The 15,819-nt window shown below is 37.9% G+C and overlaps 1 protein-coding gene across 1 annotated transcript in view; it reads right to left on the bottom strand.

Annotated features, from left to right (window-relative positions):
- Window positions 1–15,819, bottom strand: part of LOC149896270 (phenoloxidase-activating factor 2-like) — a 39,093-nt gene that overhangs the window by 11,759 nt on the left and 11,515 nt on the right. The window lies entirely within an intron of this gene.

The following is a 15,819-nucleotide window of genomic DNA, read 5'->3' as shown; positions in this document are numbered from 1 at the left end:
TTTTCCACCAATATTGTGCGAGTATATGTACCGACGAATATCTTTGTACAGACCAATCATAATGCTTCATTTAGTTTGAAGTTTGAAGCGTTTAGCGTTTGAAGCCATACTTTTGGTTATTTACAAACACATTCCTCTCTTCACATCCTCGCATATTATTGGTCGAAAAGCACTCTCATCATGATTATCAGCCCATGTTTGTCCACTGCACACATAGGCCTCAGTCATATGGCACGCCATTGAGCCCGGTCATTCGCTCGTTGACGCCAGTTATGCCCAGCAACCCTGCGGATGTCGTCACTCCACCTTGTAGCAGGGCGTCCTACGCTACGTTTTCCGAGCCGCGGTCTCCACTCTAGTACATGTGTGCCCCAGCGGTTGTCTGTTTTGCGGCACATATGACCGGCCCACTGCCACTTCAGCATGCTTATCCATTGAGCTATGTCGGTAACTTTCGTTCTCTTACTAATTACTTCGTTCCGGACTTGGTCCCTCAGAGAAATACCGAGCATAGCTCTCTCCATAGCACGCTGAGCTACTTTAAGTTGGTAGACCAGTCGTACTGTCAGTGTCCACGTCTCGGCTCCGTAGGTCATGACTGGTAGGACCATAGAGATCTAGATCTAGATGCCAATCGCTTGCGCTGAGTACGAAACCATGTCTCATAAAAAATTTACGCACAAAACTGCAGTAAACAAAATCAAAACAATACTTCGCGTTCTGTGCGTGTCATCACACAAAAATATGAGAGCGACTATTCGTTCGCACATTAGATTGTAAGTGACGTACGTATACAGCACCACTACAGTTTGTTCTTTTTTTGGACATATTGCTGCGACACCGGCCCCGCCCCCTAACCATATCTCCCTTTAGTTTCTGTGATCTGTGGGTAGGACGCACTGATAAATACTTTTGTTTTGAGGCATTGTGGCAAAAGCACCCTAGTGTTAAAATAATAAATATGTACTTTTTAATAATTATCATTCTTATATGAATAATGAATATGTATATCAAAGTTTCTTGTCCTTTATTGCAATATGGTATTCCCCACTTGTTGACACAAAAGAGTTTATCAAATAAGATAAATTAATGTCGCCCATATATTGCCTAATAATTGCAAACTCTTTTATTATAATATTATCTATATACTTAAGTATTTATTTAAAACTAGCTTCCGCCCGCGACTCCGTCCGCGCGGAAAAATTAAGAAAAATTAAGATTTATTTTTTTTCTACGTATTTTTCCGGGATAAAAAGTATCCTATTTTATGCCCAGGATAATAAGGTATAATTATACCAAGTTTCATCGAAATCGAACCGTTAGTTTTTACGTGATGCCTTCACATACAGACAGACAGACAGACAGACAAAAAATTTTTTAATCACATATTTGGGTTTGGTATCGATCCAGTAACACCCCCTGCTATTTATTTTTTCAATATTTTCAATGTACAGAATTGACCCTTCTACAGATTTAATAAATACCTACAGTATAGATAATATATGTATGTTTATGAGCCATCTGGTTTCCATAACACAAACGAAAACTTAGTATGGGATCAAGTCGTACCGTGTGCGAAAATTGTCTTGAAATATTTATTTATTACTATATATAGCTGCGCTCCGCGGTTTCACCCGCGTGGCTCCGCTCCTGTTAATCTTAGCGTGATGATATATAGCCTTCCTCGATGAATGGGCGATGATGAACAAACTTAACAAGTATATAATTTATTAAGTTTTAGACAAAGCGGGCGAAGCAGCGGGCGGAAAGCTAGTAGAAACTATAGTTAATTTGTCACAAATAATTAAGCCATCATTGTTTCTTGATAGTTTTATTTCATACAATACATATATTGGAAATTAACAACACAAATTTACACTACGGGAATACATTGTTTATATTTTATTTATCTGTGTTGACAACATCTGGGGGCACGGTAGTGCCCCCGCCAAGACGAGCCAAGCGAATCGCACGGGCACTACCTACCTTTTCTCGAAGCGCTTCGACGTTTTTTTGAACCCTCATAACTTGGGTTTGGATTATGCTAGATCAACAAAATTTTCGGGATATATTGTCAATAGCGGACTTATTGAACATATTAAGTTTTAATTACATTAGCTTTTATACTTCAGATTTTATTTATATCTGAAAAACGCTAATTTCGTCACTGACTCACTGATGATCATCAAAATTCTTAAGGTATTTCCTAATGTCCTAGAAAGCTGAAATTTTGTATGTAAGCTAGTATTAGCACACAAACAACAAAAAAATTATAAAACTTGTAACTTTCATCCCCCAACCCCTTACTAGGGGATGGGAGTTTGTATGAGACCTGTAATTTTAAATTAAATTTTGATGACGCTAGAGGTCTAATCTAATAATCTAAAACTTGGTTCCCCTAGATATATATATGTATAGGTACTCCTTGTTAAAAAAAAATAAAAAATTTAATCGACATATATTGAGGCATATACTTAAGATCAGATCATATAAATATGAATGAATAGAAGTTTTGCGAACGTCTCCTGCCTCTTACGTCCACACAGTAGCTAAAAATAAAAATAAAAATTGTCCTTGACAGCGAGCGTGAACATGGATTGTGAAATAGTTTCACTTGAAGTAAATCTTGGACCTTGCCATCATCATGTGGTTCATATACCGGGAGATGGTTCCTGCCTCTTTCATTCCTTGCCATATATTTTAATGTGTGAAGAAATAGACTTTGAAGTGGCGTTGCAAGTCAGGACTGCTATTGTGCGATATGTTGTAAACCACTGGGATGAACTACAATAATTGTATACTTGTGCCGACAATGGAGAAAATAGAGAGTGGGCTATAAAAAAGGCGTCTCTGATGTGCAAGAAATACACCCCAAAAAAAGAAGAAAAAAATAAAAAAAAATTGTTACAAACAACTTACAAAAAGAAATGAAATCCCACCAAAAACATTTTCATGTAAAATGTTGCCAAGACCAGCCCATATGACTCGCACTATCAAAAAGTTATCAGATCTCATGTAGAGCCAAGCTTCTAACACTACACGCCCTAACTCTACAAGGCCTAACTTCACAAACTCTACACCTTAGTCAAAATATGTGGCTTGGCCGTTCGTTACTACAAGAACTATTGTATAACACAAAAGTAATGAACAGTGAATTAATTTTTCACCTTACGCCGATGTGAATGTAGCGAAATGGCCAAGCCACATATTTTGACTAAGGTGTAGAGTTTGTGAAGTTAGGCCTTGTAGAGTTAGGGCGTGTAGTGTTAGAAGCTTGGCTCTACATGAGATCTGATAACTTTTTGATAGTGCGAGTCATATGGGCTGGTCTTGGCAACATTTTACATGAAAATGTTTTTGGTGGGATTTAGTTTTATATATAGTATAGGCAAGCAGGGGAAATTTAGAGAACAGCTGACCGCCATGCAACTGAGATTGTTCCAATATTGCCCCTGCGGCAGGTACCTACGTGAGTAATTAGTAGATTGTTAGGCTTTACACTGCTCGATTAAATCAAATTCTGAAGAAAACCCCATGACATAATATATTATCATAGGTGACCCTTTATCGCTTAGTTTTGCAATCTTACTCGTAAGTTTAAAACCCAACAAGGCAAAGTTCATGTGGTTTATCACTACATAGTTAGTATAAATAAAACTGTAGCGGCTTTATATATTTTGGATAGCGGAAATGAAACAACGGATTGACAACCTCTTTATATTGGAGCCAATTTACGACTGAAGTACAATTGGTAGAATACATATTAATGTTACATGATGCCTGACCTAATAAGTAACTGTAATGTGCTGACGGCACATAGCTTTCCCCTAAATTTGGAAAAAAATTATACATTGAAAAAAATTTTTTTAACAGTAAACATTACTTGTACAATATAATAATCATCACAAACATAAAAAATAATCTTTAGCATGAACTTTAAATTTCTAATTTCAAAATTGTCTAATATAATCGAAAAAGGTATATAATAAAATGTATATAAAAGTGTATATAGCAAAAAACAACATTATACAGTTAAAAATGTAAATAAAACAATAGAAATAAATGTAAAAATAAAATTGAAAAGTTAATATAAACATAATGCATTGATATAAAAAATAAAATAAACATGTAAGTACTTCTAATTACAATTTAAATCTTACGACAGGTTTAACAATGCGACCTGATCGTGTTACAGTCGGCAAGTTGTTTACATTAGGCGCTTGCGCTACCGTATTCGGACTATTGTCATCAATGTTTATTATAAAGGCTGGTTTAAGACGATCAATACTAATTATGTTCTCTTTGTCTGCTTGTGATATTTTGAAATATTTATCATTTCTTTCCAAAACTTTGAAAGGTCCTCGATATGGAGGTGTCAGCGATTTTACCATTTTGTCACAACGTACAAATACATGTGTGCATTTTTGCAATTCTGGATGAACAAATATATTGCGTTTACTGGACTCTCTTTTAGGAACTGACGATATGTTGTGTATTTTTTTACGCAGTTGGCTAAGGAATGTTTCATTCTCGGAAATATTAGGCCTTTGCAGCTGGAAAAAATCTCCGGGTAATCTTATTGCTTCACCATAAACCATTTCGGCGGCACTTGTCTGTGTGTCGTCTCGTAGACTCGCCCTTAGTCCAAACAAAACAGATGGTAATTGTCCAACCCAGTCGACTGCATTGCCTCTACACATAAGAGCTGTTTTCAATACTCTGTGCCATCTTTCTATAGCACCGTTCGCTTGCGGGTGATATGCACAAGTCCTTATCTTTTTAATACCCATTCGCTTTGCTAAATTTGTAAACAAACTTGACTCGAATTGTCGTCCTTGATCGGTAGTTATCCGTATAGGACTTCCAAACCGACAAATCCATCCTGAATAGACAATTTCAGCTACAGTCTCTGCTGTAATATCTTTTATGGGAAAAGCTTCTGGCCAAGAGGTACTTCTGTCGATCATGGTTAGAATGTATCGATAACCATTGCAATATTGTAAAGGACCAACGATGTCGATATGCAAATGCTCGAATCGGTCGCTTTTCGTAAAAGTTCCAGTAGGCGAAATAGTATGCCTATGTACTTTGGAACGTTGACACTCTATACATGCACGTGTCCAATTGGTAACATCTTTGTTTATAGATGTCCATATAAATCTGTCTCGCAAGAGTCTTCGTGTCGTACGTATGCTAGGATGACTAATTCCATGTATGGCGTTGTAAGCCGATATACGAAATTCTTCGGGCAAATATGGTCTTGCGTTCTGCATAGTTACATCACAATACACTGGCATGTTACTAGGCGGTAAAATTATCTTTTTAAAGTTTAGATTTTTCGATTGTAGTAATAACTTGAGTTCCTCATCATTTTCTTGAGCTTTTGATAACTTTTCGTAATCGATGGGCGATGGCATATCTATTGTAGCTATCCTTGATAATGCATCGGCCACTACATTTTCTGATCCGCTTATATGTTCGATTGATGTACAAAATTGCAGTATGAAATCGAGATGACGTAATCTTCGCGGCGTATCATTTTTTCTGATTGTATTATTTTTGAATGTATGTATTAAAGGTTTGTGATCAGTATACACGGTTAATGGCCTGCCTTCGACCATATATCTAAAATGTTTTATAGCCATGTATATAGCTAGCAACTCTCGATCGAATGTACTATAGCGTTGTTGCGCTTCGCTTAATTTTTGTGAAAAAAATCCGAGAGGCTTCCATGAGTTTCCTTCTCTCTGTTGAAGTACTGCACCGGCACATGTGCTAGAACAATCGGTCATGATAGCAATAGTAGCATCTGCGGCGGGAAATGACAATGTAACGGCACTTTGAAGGTTTTCCTTACATTGCTCGAAGGCTGTTGATGCTTCATCAGTCCATTGTATCGGAGTTTTATCTTTCTTGCCGGAGTTATGTATGTACTGATTTAGTTTTGATTGTACTTCTGCAGCGTGAGGTAAATGACGTCTATAGAAATTTAGCATTCCTAGAAATCGTCGTAATTCTTCGACTGTTTGTGGTTTTGGGTACTCTTTTATGACCTTGACCTTATCTTCTAATGGTTTTAATCCTTGTTGTGAAATATTATATCCCAAAAAACTTAATTCCGTTTTGCCGAATTCACATTTTGATAAATTGATAGTGATTCCAAACTCATTCAAACGTTCGAAAACCATTCGTAAGTGTTTCGTATGGCTCTGGTGTCCTGATGACGCAATGATGACGTCATCGATGTAGGAAAATAAAAATGGAACGTTTTCCTCGCTTTTCTCGCCATTTTCGGAATCAGTTGGAAAATGAAGGTCACGGAACACAACGTTGTTTAAAAATCGTTGGAATGTCTGCGCTGCATTCTTAAGTCCAAAAGTCATTCTTTTAAATTCATATAAGCCGAAGGGTGTAGTTATGGCTGTTTTCTCAATATCTGATTCGGCGACACCAATATTATGATAGGCACGTTGCAAATCTAACCTTGAAAATATAGTTTTTCCTGCCAATAGGTATGTACAGTCTTGTATACGCGGTATGGGATATCTGTCCGGTTTAGTTATCGCATTTAAGCGTCGATAATCTCCACAGGGTCTAATATCTCCGTTCTTTTTCATTACCACATGTAAAGGACTGGCCCAGCAACTTTTTGATGGTTGACAAATCCCCATCTCTTGCATTCGCTGAAATTCTGCGCGAACTTTATTGTATTTGTCAGGCGGTAGAGGTCGCGGTCGCGAAAATACGGGTGGGCCGCTTGTTTCGATGTGATGGACTATAGAATGTCGTGGAGTCTCTATGAAACGCATTGGCTTAGTAATGTTCGGAAATTGCGATAACAGATCACTATATTTATGATTAAAGTCGATTGTGTTCACTGGTATATGTTTACTCAAAGTTACTGAACCGATTACCCATAAGTTTGTCACTGTATCAATTAATTTTTGACGATGAATGTCCACTAAAAGTTTGTAATGTCCCAAAAAATCAGCACCTAATATTGCTTGTTTCACTTCGGCTATAATAAAAGTCCACCGGTAAGGTCTACGTAATTTTAAATCTAATGTAAGTGTCTTTAGACCATAAGTCTTTATAACGCTTCCGTTAGCAGCGTATAACTCGTAATTATCGCACTTCGGTCGCTTATGCACAGTTTTAGTCACAGGGATCACTGATATATTCGCTCCCGTATCAATTAAAAAATTTAGTCCCGATGTTCTATCGGTAATGTTAAGGCGGTGCGATGGCTTAATAGTGCAAATCTCCGCCTGCGATTGCACTCCTTCTAGTTTTCCTGCTGTTTAGGTTTTTTATTCCAAGCACACGGCTCTATACATTTGTTAGCTCTATGATAAAATCGCGCGTGGTAATAACAAAGACTGTCGGCGCTCCGCGGCTCACGCCGTATCATGTTACGTCCACGGGATCTCGAACTAGACCGATTACGATAATTATAATTTCGTTTTTTATGTTGCAATCTATAAATGTTCTGTAATTCCATCACTTGTAGAGTCAATTGAGCTATTTGCTCTTGCAGCACGGAAACGGTATCAGCTGACGTCGACGGTTTGCTACTAACCTCCGATATTTGATTAGGTCTTATATTTTCCATAATTTTGTCTGCAATCGTAGCTAAATTTTCCAAATCTTTTACGTCGGTGACGGCGAGAACGGAGCGTACTGCAGCTGGAAGATGACCTTGCCACATGATACTCAGCGTTTCATCGGGAATTTTTCCGCGGGCCAAATCTCGCATGCGCCTCAAGAGTTGAGAGGGTTTTTCGTCGCCAAGGTCGATTTCGCTCAAAAGTTTTTGGAGTTGCCGGTTTTCTGATTCTTCATACACTGCTAATAATCTTGCTTTTAAGGTGTCATATTTCTTCGTTTGGGGCTGCTGAAGCAATATGTCGCTTACTTGTTGAATGACGTCTTTTCCCAATTTCGTGACGACTAAGTTAAATTTCGCCTCGTCGCTTAGTTTTTGAGGTGTTAAGATGGCTTCACACTGCACGAACCATAAGCGAGCTTGATCGCACCAAAATTCCGGTATTCTAGATGATACTGTTACTGTTGCTAACTCGGACGCTGGGCTTGCTGACGGAGCTCTATTTTCAGTTGTCATTTTTATATTCTTATGGCTTCGTGTAAAGTCCGAGGTCACGAAATACGTTGTCAGGTTGTCGCGTTGTCAGGCGTTGTGGTTAGTCGGGTGTTGTTGTTTGTCGGGTGTTGTTGTTTGTCGGGGTCACCAGATTGTAGCGGCTTTATATATTTTGGATAGCGGAAATGAAACAACGGATTGACAACCTCTTTATATTGGAGCCAATTTACGACTGAAGTACAATTGGTAGAATACATATTAATGTTACATGATGCCTGACCTAATAAGTAGTCCTACCTAGTAAGTCGCTTTCTCTGTTCCTATGTCCCTTAGTATGCTTAAATCTTGAAACTACACAACGGATTTTGATGCGGTTTTTTTTTAAATACCTACATAGAGTGATTCAAGAGGAAGGTTTTAGTATATAATTCACTAGCTTTCCGCCCGCGGCTTCGCCCGCTTTGTCTAAAACATAATCTTCTATGTATACCTAAAAGATGAATCCCTATTTGAGATATCCCTAGATGAATCCCACTGTCGTACACTAATTGTAAATCATAATATAATGGACAAATAAATTTATTTCATTTCATTTCATTTAATTTTCATTTCATTTCATTTCATTTCATTTCATTTCATTTCATTTCATTATTTCATTTTCCTTGGTCACGGCATCTAACGTGAACGGCTGGACCAATTTCGATAATTCTTTTTTGATAATATTCCTTGAAGTACGACAATGGTTCTTATGGAGAGAAAAAGTTGACATGTGCGTATGGCGGACTGCTAGTAAATTATATACTAAAACCTTCCTCTTGAATCATAGGCCGGGAGATACTGACACAAAATTTCGGGTCATTTGTAACAGGATGACGGTTCTACAGGGGTCTTAGTACGCAATGACAAAAAGAAAAATGATGGTGTGAACGCTGGTACCGGCGGCTTAGTCGCGTGGGCGTTAGTCGAACTCATCGGAAAAATAGCGAAAGTCAAACGATTTGTAACACAAAAATTTTAGAATTTACCGATAGCCCACAAAAAAGAAGTAGGCGGTAGTGTCATGCCATACTTTTCCGGTGTGACTTAAAGCACGCCATACCGACGCGAATGCGTTGATTAAAAAAAAAAACAATTCAACCATTTGTACCAGGCTAACTTTTGCACAGGTAACCATCGTCGTGCAGCTATTTACGAAAATCGCCATGCCATACTTTTCGGACGATTCTTCTTAATGGTCGCCATACCGCCGAAATTATCTGCAATTTTTTTCCTCGCCGAACGGTTTGTACCTACCACCCTAAATTTTTTTTCCGCATCCGCATCAAAATCCGTTGTGAAGTTTCAAGATTTAAGCCTTGTAGCATGCTAAAGGACATAGTGGTACGGGAGCTATTAACGTTTTAAAAAAAGTCATTTTAGTATAGTTGGGTTTTTGATATACTGTTTCCACAGAATACATAATAGTAGCTAAACGCTACAGAACGGACACTCTCCGCCTCCCGCCAAAATTAAACACTTACCTCACCCCGCACGATCAGTCTAAAAATGGTCCACATTTTTCTACAGGGACGATACGCAACGAAGATTGACAACATTAATCAAATTGACTTAAAGTAATTTTATTATTTTGGATTTGTGATTATCGTTTTTCGTAGAAAATGGTTAGATATTGTGCTGTTTACGGATGTATTTCATCAGAAAATTGAGAATTTTTTTTACGCTAGTCAAAAATGTGCCAACCATAAAGCGTTAACACACACATTTGCAGCCTCTACAGTGTGACTGTCAAAACGATAATTTTGTATGGAGTGTCCGGGGTGTGCTGTTTCTCTTGCTATGTCGGTTAGAGTCCGGGCTGTCTGGCTGGCGGTAGTGGTTGCGTTTATTAGTGCGCACAGGAAAATATCCGTTATTTAAAGTCATTTATTAACGCGTAATTTTTAATCTTTTGCCTTAAGATAGATCCATCAGACATAATTTTTTTATTGCAAGACGTTTTTTTCGTTGTTAAATAGGTGCCATACGCAATTTTTTATTTCAAAATAATTAAAATGTCATCGAAATAAGTGAAATTACATCAAAATGAGTCCCCGCAGCAAGAAATTGTCAAAAAACTAGCGTTTACGAGCACCTTAACGTTTTGTCTAAAATTATGGTACGGGGTACCTATGGGATATTGTAACGAGGTTTCATTCAACTATTTTTAATGTAACTATCTCAAGTCAATCTAACCCCTATTATGTCTTCATCAGCATTCTTTCGTTGCGTTCGAATGAATAGGAGTTTTCGTTTAGACTAAAAGATCACGAAAGTATGCTCTTGCTCTAGCTCTATGTTCGTTTGATGTACAGGTCGATTAAGGAAAGCTGGCATGTTCACAGTACTTACACTTATGCAATTTTACTATACAGTATGTTCTAATCAGCGTGCCGCGAAGTATCTCGTCGAATATAGTTAGTACCTAGTATACCTAATGTCTTTGTTTAATAATTATTAAATTACGTCACCCTGTATTTATAAACAATTCCAAAATACCAACAATAATTGTCCCCTTCACCCTCATAAGCTAGTTTGCGCGCGAGAGAGACGTGCAGACTTTTCATGATGCGTATGCAATATGACGTCACGCCGCGCGCGTCTTCACAGACACTAGGTACACATGTGCAATGTGTAAATGTGTTGACGTTCCAGCTCTTCTTAATCGGCCTATAAATGCACCGTAAGAATTCGACATAACATATTCTATGTCTCTTACCTTAGTCTCTTACATTTATAATATTTACTATTCCCGATTTTAATTACAAGTAAACCTTTAGTTCAGACATTTGGCGTAGAGACACGTATTAAGTAGAGGCCAGTTAAAAGTTAACATTTTAGTTGCTATTTACTTTAATATAATTTTATAATCTTCCATAGACCAAGGGATACGTTATTACTTCTTACCAAAAAAAAAAAAAACACTTTTCAAATTGCGCATATTTTATTATAAGCCTTACCTATTATAGACAAAGATGACTTCTAGATTAGAGTATGATTCCCGTTGCTCGGTGCCCCCAAGCCATGGTCAAACATGAATCAATTCATACAAAAAGTATACAATAATATTTAATCATTTCCCGGGGCACAGCCCGGTCGCAACACAGTGTAGCATAAATCATCCTTAATACACAAAACTGTCGGTAGACAGGCCTTCTGCTATCATTGTCTTCTTCACCCAGTCATATACATAAGTGACATCAGTGTACAGCCCGGGGGTATTTTTTCTTCCACAATCTAATCCAAAAGAGACCATTCCATATATAGCATAGCGGTTTGAGTCGGCGTCCCCCTGAAAAATATTATTGCAGTATAGAAAGATGAAAAAGATGGCAGGCAGTCTGCCCATGACAAAGCTCGCTGTAAGGGCGCGTTCCCACTATGCCGTAACGACTAATTTATCGTTCGACGACTGTCGTCTCTACCTGTTCCCATTATAACGATTGTCGTCAACATTTTTTATCGTTTAGCGACTGTCGTATCTAGCTGTTTCCATTGGATCGCACCACATTTTATCGTTTCCTGGGAGTCGCTTTGTCGTTTACACATCATCAGCAAGCTACAAATCTAGTCGCCTCTGCGTTCGCTTGGTGATTACTAGTGCGTTTACTCTCCTGAGTTCAATGGACGTTATAGAGTTGCCGTCCACGATTTTTTATCGTTTTACGACTGTCGTGCTTGCCGTTCCCACTGTCACGACAAAGTGTCGTCACTGCAAAAACTGTCGTAGACGACAGTAAATTGTGTCGTTCTAAATGTGAACACCTCCATTTAAACATATAAGCCACGACACTTAAAACTACACGATTATCTGTCGTCACGACACGGTGGGAACGCGCCCTAAAGTGTCTTTTCTCTTCGTTTTCTTCTTTTCAATGGTTGTACTTGTACTTGTACCAAAAGAAGCCTTGAACTGAGGTCTACATGTGAAAAAAATACCTACAACATTCTAACCACGAATTTATTACGAGAAATAGATTTTCAAAGAATTCGGTTTGACTTTTAATGAGATTACTATGATCAATGCTCGAAATATTCACAAAAAAAGGAGATTAATTATTTGTATTAATTTAATATTATTGAATTGACAGATGAATATACACAGATGAATATATTTACCTGGGACAGCTAATAACAGACGATAATCAGATGTGCAAAGAAGTCGAAAGAAGAATAACTAATGCCTGGAAGAGGTACTGGAGTTTGAAAGAGATTATGAAAGATAAAAATCTTCACGTGAATATTAAAAGTAAAATATTTAATACTTATATACTACCAGTTCTCATGTACGGCAGCCAAACCTGGTCCTTATTACAAAACGCGACTAGCAACTCTCATCATGCCAATACGCAATGGAGAGGAGCATGCTAAATGTGAAAAAATCAGACCGACTGAGAAATCGAGCCATAAGTAGCAAAACAAAGGTCATAGACATTACATGCAAAATTAGAAGGATGAAATGGCGATGGGCAGGACACACGGTAAGAGGAAAGAAGGAGCAAAACTGTAACACAATGGTATCCTAGAGAAGGTAAGAGGAAAAGAGGTAGACCGCAAAAAAGGTGGGATGAAGAAATAAGAAAAGTGGCTGGCGTCACATGGAACAGAGTGGCCCAAGAAAGACATGAGTGGAAACGGTTGGAGGAGGCCTTTGTCGACTGGCAAACAGATCTACAAAAAATAAGCAAAATTCAAATAAGAGACTAGATTAATGTTTACATTAGATTTTAAGTTTTATTTGTAGAATCATATTATAATAATTGTAATGTGGATCTGAATAAAAGGCCTTTTATTTTATTTTATTTATTAAAGTAAAAAATTATTTATTCTTTAAGACACATACATAACATAATACATACATTACATATAGACCGGGAGATATTGACACAAAATTTCGAGTCATTTGTAACAGGATGGCGGTTCTACAGGGGTCTTAGTACGCAATGACAAAAAGAAAAATGATGGTGTGAACGCTGGGGCGACCATTTGGAATCGCCCGAAAAGTATGGCATGGCGATTTTCGTAAATGGCTGCACGACGATGGTTACCTGTACAAAAGTTGAATTGTTTTTTTTAAATCAACACATTCGCGTCGGTATGGCGGGCTGTAAGTCACACCGGAAAAGTATGGCATGACACTACCGCCTACTTCTTTTTTGTGGGCTATCAGTAAATTCTAAAATATTTGTGTTACAATTCGTTTGACTTTCGCTATTTTTCCGATGAGTTCGACTAACGCCCACGCGACTAAGCCGCCGGTTCCAGCGTTCACACCATCATTTTTCTTTTTGTCATTGCGTACTAAGACCCCTGTAGAACCGCCATCCTGTTACAAATGACTCGAAATTTTGTGTCAATATCTCCCGGTCTATGACTTACCACAAAAACCTAGACAGGGTTTATTTTTAAGCGCGGGTTCTCTTTTTGTCGTATTTCACATTGACAACTATTAAAGTGACAGATCCCTGGTTTAAAGGTAGACTGTGTTTGAATTTACAATTTATAATTTGAATTTATAATTTTATTTATTTATTTATTTAATACAGTTTCTTAAAGAAAAAACGTTAAAATACAGGAAATAAAATCATTGGTTCCCGCACTAGGCAATGCATGCCTGTCCTGCGGGACCGTGAAATGTTTAACATAAGAATGTTATAAACAGAGCGGCGATTATGTTATGGTATATATAAGGTATATATTTAAAATTCAGATTTAAATACATAAACATAATACAGATTAAAAATTAAATTAGATTAAAAATTCATACTGAGGATTGAATTTAAAATGTAAAGGCGTCTAACACTAAGAACTTAAAGGTGCGTCTACGCTAGATGAACCGAGCACGAGCGAAGCACAAGCGGAGCCGTTCTCGGCTTCGTCGTTCGCGGCGTCAAGTGTGGACGTACAACGAACCTACAACGATCACTGTTCTCGAATGTAGATTTCCCTTTGTGTTCGTCAAAAAACCGACAACAGGCGGAACGCAGCCGAGCAGGAACGAAATGCCCGCAGCGCGCTCGTTCGAGGCTTGTAAGTTGGTCCACACTCGACGAATTGTGTTCGGCTCGTGCTCCGCTCGTGCTCGGCTCTCCTAGCGTAGACGCAGCTTTACATTCAGAAGGTCGACGTTGGATAAAGAAATGGTCTCTTTAACATGACTTTAAGAACAGATCTCTGAACTCTTTCGAGTGTTATAAGAGCAGAGGATGGAGCAGAACCCCAGATCGATACGCAGTAAGTAATAATAGGTTGACATAACACTTTGTAAATCCTCATAAGAATATTAAGACTTACTTTATTTCGCAGGTTCTTCATCACTACAAAGTATAAAAAAAGTCGCTTTCTTTGTCCCTATGTCCCTTTGTATGCTTAAATCTTTAAAACTACGCAACGGATTTTGATGCGGATTTTTTTGTGCAATAGAGTGATTCAAGAGGAAGGTTTTTGTGTATCATTTATTAGGTTTTAGACAAAGCGGGCGAAGCCGCGGGCGGTAAGCTTATAATATATATTAATTTCCTAGAACGTTTAGCAGTTGCGTTGATATGAGGTCGAAAGGGTTTTTATTACAATCGAACTTAACATAGCGTATCTTATGATGATGATGACGATGATGATGACGACGACTATGATGATGATGATGATGACGACGACTATGATGATGATGATGATGACGATGAAGATCGGGCGCGACGGTAACTGGAAACGGTTCTGTGGCCGGTTTCGTGATTATCAGCTTCCTGGGACAACACTTCAACAAATAGTGACAGTCCAACCCCCTGAAAAGTAGAATAACATTTTGTAATCCTTATCACTACATAGTATAAAACAAAGTCGCTTTCCGCCGTCTCTATGCTTAAAATTACCCTTTTGATGAGGTTTTTTTATAAAGACAGTTTTTCAAGTGGAAGGTTATGATATAATTTCTCAAGTATTGGACAAAGCGGACAAAGACGCGGGTGGAGAGCTATTTAAAATAATAAATAAGAAAGTGTTTGTTTGTGTTTTTTTCACGCCACAATGAAACGATTTTTGTGTTTGGAGATATGATATAAACACATGATGTACTAGCCAGACTACTTTTTACCACGGTGGAATATCTCATTGCTATGGGAATTTTCTTTAAATACACGGTTGAGGTCGCGGGCCAAAAGTTTCATTATATTTATGATTATTTTACACTAGCTGTGCCCCGCGGTTTTACCCACAATGCTCCGCTCCCGTTGGTCTTAGCGTGATTATAGCCTTTATCCTTCCTCGGTAAATGGGCTATCTAACACCGAAAGAATTTTTCAAATCGGACCAGTTGTAGGGCGATATACCCAGTTTTAGGCTATGTTGCTAGTGTTGGAGGGATTTGTTGCAAAATCAAACTAAAATTTACACTAATTAATTTATTTCTAAAATCACTGCTATTATAACACTGTTACTGGCTAATGTTTAACTGTTAATGCTATTGTTAATCTTCTTCTTATATATAAAATTCTCGTGTCACAATGTTAGTCTGCATACTCCTCCGAAACGGGTGGACCGATTCTCATGAAATTTTCTGTGCATATCGGGTAAGTCTGAGAATCGACCAACATCTATTTTTCATATGTACCACGGGCGAAGCCGGGGCGGACCGCTAGTAATATATGTAAATTATTCTGTTAAATATAAATGTTATGTTATGTTATATG

Source organism: Colias eurytheme, chromosome 29, assembly GCF_061535395.1.
Source record: "Colias eurytheme isolate Ceu_HAF_F1 chromosome 29, ilColEury1 Martin Lab GWU primary, whole genome shotgun sequence".
Lineage (NCBI taxonomy): Eukaryota > Metazoa > Arthropoda > Insecta > Lepidoptera > Pieridae > Colias > Colias eurytheme.
The sequence above is the reverse complement of the archived record's forward strand: the minus strand, read 5'-3'. Positions and strand labels throughout refer to the sequence as shown.